Source organism: Oncorhynchus gorbuscha, linkage group LG05, assembly GCF_021184085.1.
Source record: "Oncorhynchus gorbuscha isolate QuinsamMale2020 ecotype Even-year linkage group LG05, OgorEven_v1.0, whole genome shotgun sequence".
Lineage (NCBI taxonomy): Eukaryota > Metazoa > Chordata > Actinopteri > Salmoniformes > Salmonidae > Oncorhynchus > Oncorhynchus gorbuscha.
The window spans coordinates 76829735-76836986 of NC_060177.1; positions in this window are offsets into that span (position 1 = coordinate 76829735).

A 7252-nucleotide genomic window follows, 5' to 3' on the forward strand; every position below is an offset into this window, starting at 1 on the left:
TCAACCTGACAACTGCAAAATGACAGCCAGGAGGAATCAAACAAACACACACACGCACAAATGCACGCACACACACATACACACACACAGACACACACACACTTGGCTGACTCGCAGACAGATTGAAGAGTGAGTTCACAACTGTTATTGATCACTGAGGTGTGTGTGTGTGTGTGTGTGTGTGTGTGTGTGTGTGTGTGTGTGTGTGTGTGTGTGTGTGTGTGTGTGTGTGTGTGTGTGTGTGTGTGTGTGTGTGTGTGTGTGTGTGTGTGTGTGTGTGTGTGTGTGTGTGTGTGTGTGTGTGTGTGTGTGTGTGTGTGTGTGTGTGTGTGTGTGTGTGTGTGTGTGTGTGTGTGTGTGTGTGTGTGTGTGTGCGTGTGCGTGTGCGTGTGCGTGTGTGTGTGTCAACGTGCGTGTGTCTATATATTCTTTCACTCATATGGTCTGTCTGAAATTATGTTTGTGTTTACCTTTAACAATTCATGCCTGTCCAACAGCCTGTCAGGAAAAAAGACTCCAAAGATCCAGGAGTTTGTAAAAACAGCTTGTTGGATGTACCCAAGCTCAATTTGCTTAAAATGTGTCACCCTGTTCCCCGACAGCTCAACACTCCCTGAGTCCAGATGTGGAGACAGAGAACACCCACAGAGACAGACAGGGAGACGCAGAGCAATGAAAGTAAACCTGAGAGCTGATGTGTCATCCCAGTGTCCAGGCAACACCATTACTAGAATTTAGACCAGCTCTGACACATCCTGTGTGACCAGCAATGAGAGAAGGAGAGAGAGAGAGAGAGAGAGAGAGAGAGAGAGAGAGAGAGAGAGAGAGAGAGAGAGAGAGAGAGAGAGAGAGAGAGAGAGAGAGAGCAGCACCTAGATATTCTGCACAGATTCTGCCAGACCTGAGCCCTGACAGTATATCTCAGTAAGACCAAAGTAATGGTGTTCCAAAAAAAGGTCCAGTCGCCAGGACCACAAATACAAATTCCATCTAGACACCATTGACCTAGAGCACACAAAAAACTATACATACCTTGGCCTAAACATCAGCGCCAAAGGTAACTTCCACAAAGCTGTGAACGATCTGAGAGACAAGGCAAGAAGGGGATTCTATGCCATCAAAAGGAACATACAATTCAACATACCAATTAGGATCTGGCTAAAAATACTGGAATCAGTCATTGAAACCATTGCCCTTTATGGTTGTGAGGTATGGGGTCCGCTCACCAACCAAGATTTCACAAAATGGGACAAACACAATTTAGACTCTGCATGCAGAATTCTGCAAAAATATCCCCCGTGTACAACGTAGAACACCAAATAATGCATGTAGAGCAGAATTTGGCCGATACCCACTAATTATCAAAATCCAAAAAAGAGCTGTTAAATTCTACAACCACCTAAAAGGAAGCGATTCCCAAACCTACCATAACAAAGCCATCACCTACAGAGAGATGAACCTGAAGAGTCCCCTAAGCAAGCTGGTCCTGGGGCTCTGTTCACAAACACAAACACACCCTACAGAGCCCCAGGACAGCAGCAAAATTAGACCCAAGAGAATCATGAGAAAAAAAGATAATTACTTGACACATTGGAAAGAATTAACAAAGAAAACAGAGCAAACTAGATTGCTAATTGGCCCTGAACAGAGAGTACACAGTGGCAGAATACCTGACCACGGTGACTGACCCAAATTTAAGGAAAGCTTTGACTATGTACAGACTCAGTGAGCATAGCCTTGCTATTGAGAAAGGCCGCCGTAGGCAGACATGGTTCTCAAGAGAAGACAGGCTATGTGCACACTGTCCACATAATGAGGTGGAAACTGAGCTGCACTTCCTAACCTCCGGCGCAATGTATGACCATATTAGAGACACATATTTCCCTCAGATTACACAAAGAATTCGAAAACATACCCAATTTTGATAAACTCTCGTATCTACTGGGTGAAATTCCACAGTGTGCCATCACAGCAGCAAGATTTGTGACCTGTTGCCACAAGAAAAGGGCAACCAGTGATCAAACACCATTGCAAATACAACCCATATTTATGCTTATTTATTTTCCATTGTGTACTTTAACCATTTGTACATTGTTACAACACTGTAAATACACATGACATTTGTAATGTCTTTATTGTTTTGAAACTTCTGTATGTTTACTTTGAATTTTTATTGTTTATTTCACTTTTGTACATGATCTACCTCACTTGCTTTGACAATGTTAACACATGTTTCCCATGCCAATACAGCCCCTTGAATTGATTTGAGAGAGATAAATGTTTACTGTTAATTTGTATTGTTCATGTTTCCCATGCCAATAATGCCTTTTAATTTAATTGAAATTAAAATTAAAATGTATTGGTCACATACACATGGTTAGCAGTTGTTATTGCGAGTGTAGCGAAATTGAGATAGAGAGAGAGAGTGTAACGGCAGATTTCCTCCTCTTCGCCTGAAGAGGGAGTAAGGATCGGACCAAGATGCGGCGTGGTAAGTTTTCATGACGATTTTAATAACAAAAGCACTGAACACTACGAAATACAAAAACAATAAACGAATACGTGAAATAACAAAACCGAAACAGTACCGTGTGTTGATAAACACAGACACGGAAACAAACACCCACAAACCAACAGTGAAACCCAGGCTACCTAAATATGGTTCCCAATCAGAGACAACGACTAACACCTGCCTCTGATTGAGAACCATATCAGGCCAAACACAGAAACAGACAAACTAGACATCCAACATAGAATGCCCACTCAGATCACACCTTGACCAAACAAAACATAGAAACATACAAAGCAAACTATGGCCAGGGCGTGACAGAGAGAGAGAGAGAGAGAGAGAGAGAGAGAGAGAGAGAGAGAGAGAGAGAGAGAGAGAGAGAGAGAGAGAGAGAGAGAGAGAGAGAGAGAGAGAGAGAGAGAGAGAGAGAGAGAGAGAGAGAAAGAGAGGGGGAGTGATTGATTGGAGACAGAGCATCTAAACAAGGATACATGGTGAGCCACTAACCTCTCCTCAGGAGTCTGGATTCAACCAGTCCAGTCACAGTGAGAGGGCCACATGCAACACTCACCATCAGCCACCATGTGGTATTTCAGCCAATCAAGCCTTACGTAACTAGTCACTTTAAACTAACCTTTCTGCTATAGGAGAGGTGAGTCATTTTTCAGACAAATCCAGTGGCCCATTTGGATCCATGAATCATGTTAGCTTGCTTCAGGCTCTGACTGTCTCCATAGTAGGGAGTATTACACCTTTACCTGCTGCTTTTGGCTTAACCAAGTGGCCAGGCCTAACAGAGAGATATCAAATGGGATATCATTGGAGATAAATCATTTAAAGGGTTGCCTGTCGTTCCAAATGCACAATTTTGATTCAGTTTTATTTAATTATAGAAGGCAGGTGATGAATTCTATTGGAGTACAGACGCCTCCCGCCTCTGGTTTAAAGGTTTTGAGCAGAGTCTCTAATATGGTCATACATTTGGCAGGAGGTCAGGAAGTGCAGCTCAGTTTCCACCTCATTTTGTGGGTAGTGTGCACATAGCCTGTCTTCTTTTGTTTTCTCGTGATTTGGTTGGGTCTAATTGTGTTGCTGTCCTCACAAACAGACCTCCAGGGCCAGCTTGCTTAGGGGACTCTTCCCAAGGTCTCTCTCTCTCTCTCTCTCTCTCTCTCTCTCTCTCTCTCTCTCTCTCTCTCTCTCTCTCTCTCTCTCTCTCTCTCTCTCTCTCTCTCTCTCTCTCTCGCTCTCTCTCTCTCTCTCGCTCTCTCACTGTCTCACCCCACCACTCCACTCCGGCGCAATTAAAACACCCTGATTAGGTAAGTGAAGAGCTTAATCAGTGAATGAGCTCAGTTGGAACGACTGAGATTGGAGACAGTGTCCTTGAACTCTCCCTTCGAATGGATACATTCTTACATAAACTGTGTCTCTGCGATGTCTGAAATAAATTATGCTTGTGTGATATATGAAGGTGTTTTATGGATGTTACTCATTCATGTCGAGTTCACACATTCAATATTTAAACCAAAGTCGTCGGGTTTAGATTGAGATCTTCTTGTCCCATCGCGCTCTAGCGACTCCTGTGGCGGGCCGGTCGCAATCCACACTCCGACACATTGGTGCGGCTGGCTTCCGGGTTAATTAAGTTGTTTAGACAAATTACCAAGTGGAGAAAAAGGTATTTGATAGTCAGAAAAACAAAACTATTATTTGTTTCAAATTAGTGTACATTAGGGTCATTGCTCTGCATCAGTCTCCTCACCAATATCCATGTGATATCCCTTTGACTGCTGATGAGCTACTGTAGGTTTAGCTTTCTAGTCATCAGCAGTTTGTTGAGGTGTAGTGAATCTACAGTAGCAGCTACATTACATTTACAGAGAGAATAGTAATGCAGTTTCATTTACACAGAGAGTAGTAACGTAGTTACATTTACAGAGAGAAGTAGCGTAGTTACATCTTGGCCATGTTCTGTTATAATCTCCACCCGGCACAGCCAGAAGAGGACTGGCCACCCCACATATGCTCTCTCTAATTCTCTCTTTCTTTCTCTCTCTCGGATGACCTGAGCCCTAGGACCATGCCCCAGGACTACCTGACATGATGACTCCTTGCTGTCCCCAGTCCACCTGACCGTGCTGCTGCTCCAGTTTCAACTGTTCTGCCTTATTATTATACGACCATGTTGGTCATTTATGAACATTTGAACATCTTGTTCTGTTATAATCTCCACCCGGCACACCCGGCACAGCCAGAAGAGGACTGGCCACCCCACATAGCCTGGTTCCTCTCTAGGTTTCTTCCTAGGTTTTGGCCTTTCTAGGGAGTTTTTCCTAGCCACTGTGCTTCTACACCTGCATTGCTTGCTGTTTGGGGTTTTAGGCTGGGTTTCTGTACAGCACTTTGAGATATCAGCTGATGTACGAAGGGCTATATAAATACATTTATTTCGAAAAAAAATAGATTTTGCTTTTGAGTTGTCTCACTGAAATGTTCTTACTCTTTCAAATGACTGCTCGACTTGTTGACATTGTGGGATAGGCTAGGAATGCTGTGTTGCATGTGTAGCTCTATATTTTTCATGGCGTCATTACGTCATCTACCTATGTTATATAGGTATGCACGTCTGCTTTGACATCGGGTTTGCACATCAGCCTTAAACTAAACATCGGGTCGATGCTGATGTTAGTATTTTTAGCTAATATCGGCTGATTCTGATATGCTTACCGATATATTGTGCATCCCTAGTAGTAATGTAGTTACATTTATAGAGAGTAGTAATGTAGTTACTTTTACAGAGCACCAAAGTAGTTACATTTACGGAGATAGTAGTAACCTAGTTATATTTACTGAGAGAGTAGTAATGTAGTTGCACTTACAGAGAGAGTAGTAATGTAGTTGCATTTACAGAGAGAGTAGTAACAAAGTTACATTTACAGAGAGAGCAATATAGTTACATTTACGGAGAGAGTAGTAACGCAGTTATATTTACAGCGAGAGTAGTAATGTAGTTACAATTTCAGAATGCTAGTATTAGTGTACATGGCTCATTGCTCCTCTCCAAGGGTCCGTGCTGTGGTATATCACTCTTTCTCTAGGGCCATCATAGAGTTATTACCATCAATGGAAGCTTGTCCATTAGGGCGTTAGGGGTGGTGCCCCAAGTGTGATTGGTCAAAAAATAATAATATATATATGTTTTTTGGCTCTGTGGCTGTGCACAATTCGCAACATCGTTTTTGTTCCCCCTGTGTAAGAATTATCCAACACTCACAGCCAAAGATATTAAAATTGTATACTCATCCAATGTCTGCCATGTTTTTGGATGACGTGATGATGTTTTCATTGCTCGCGCTTCTTTTTGTGTGCACTGAGTGCTAGTGCGCATGTGATGTTGGTCCATATAAACCGGATGCAACCCGGATATCTTGGATGTAGTCTCCAGTTCATATTATACCTCAGTGAGTAGGACACTAGGCAATGGTGAGGAGGAGGAGTCTACCGTGTCCAGTCTACCGTGTCCGGAAGAATCTTCATTCTTTTAAGCTTTGTTTAATTATTGACAATTACAGCTGATTTGGGGATTGTACTATACAGTATATGGATTCGCTCTCCTTAAATATAAGCAATCTGATTTATTAGTTTCAGTCTCTGAATTGTTTAATCAAACCTTTTCGTTGCCTGCTCCTGATAGCAGTGTCAGAGTTTACTAGGAGTGGTGAATCATAATTTATTCTCCGGCACAAAATGGTCACGCCAAAATACAGGGCGCATAAAACAGACCAGTCCAAACACAGGACCAAACAGTCCGGAGAAAACAAACCCGAAAACACATCCACAACCAACAGAGTAACAATCCCGCACAAACCTAGGTGGACCTAACAGGCTTAAATAGATATAAATCAAGAAACAAAACAGGGAACAGGTGCAACCAATAAGACAAAAGGAAACGAAAAGGAAAAAGGGATCGGTGGCGGCTAGTAGACCGGTGATGACGACCGGGCAGGGGAGCCACCTTCTGTGGGAGTCGTGACAAGCTGGGCATAAAAACTACAATCTGTCTCCCGAATTAGCCTAGTGTGCATGGGCACACATGCACACTATGCCCAATACGCACAACCTACACCTGCATATGTGAACTGTGCACCCAACTGTGAAGCTTCTAGAAACTAGCGGGCTTGCTACTGATAGTGGTGGAGCCAGCACCTCCACAAGTGGAGATGTATCCACTCAGTCAAGTAGGCCTACTCCGTGAACCACAGCAACACAGTCGTCTATGGACCAGTTTATGCCTAAGTCTATGCCTGTAGCAAAACAAGGCCACATTGATATTGCATTGGCTAAAATTATTGCCACCGATTTCTAGCCATTTTTGATCGTGGAGGACAGAGGTTTTAGAAATTATAGCGATAGCCTAAAGCCAATGTACACAATTCCAAGCAGGAAAACCCTTTCAAAATCACTTATTCCACAACTGTATGGGAACACACAGGCTTCAGTGCAGGAAAGAGGTCAAAAAGCTACTGCAGTTTGCCTTACCACTGACTTCTGGACATCAAGGGTAACCACTTCTTGCATGTCGGTTACATGTCACTTTATTGAAGATTTTTCGATGTCTAGCTGTTTTCTGGACTGCTTTGAGTTCAGCGACAGACACACCTCAGAGAACATGACAAAGGAACTGTTGAGAGTGGACAGAGAATGGCAAGTAGATGGAAAAGTGGTCTGTTGTGTTAGCGA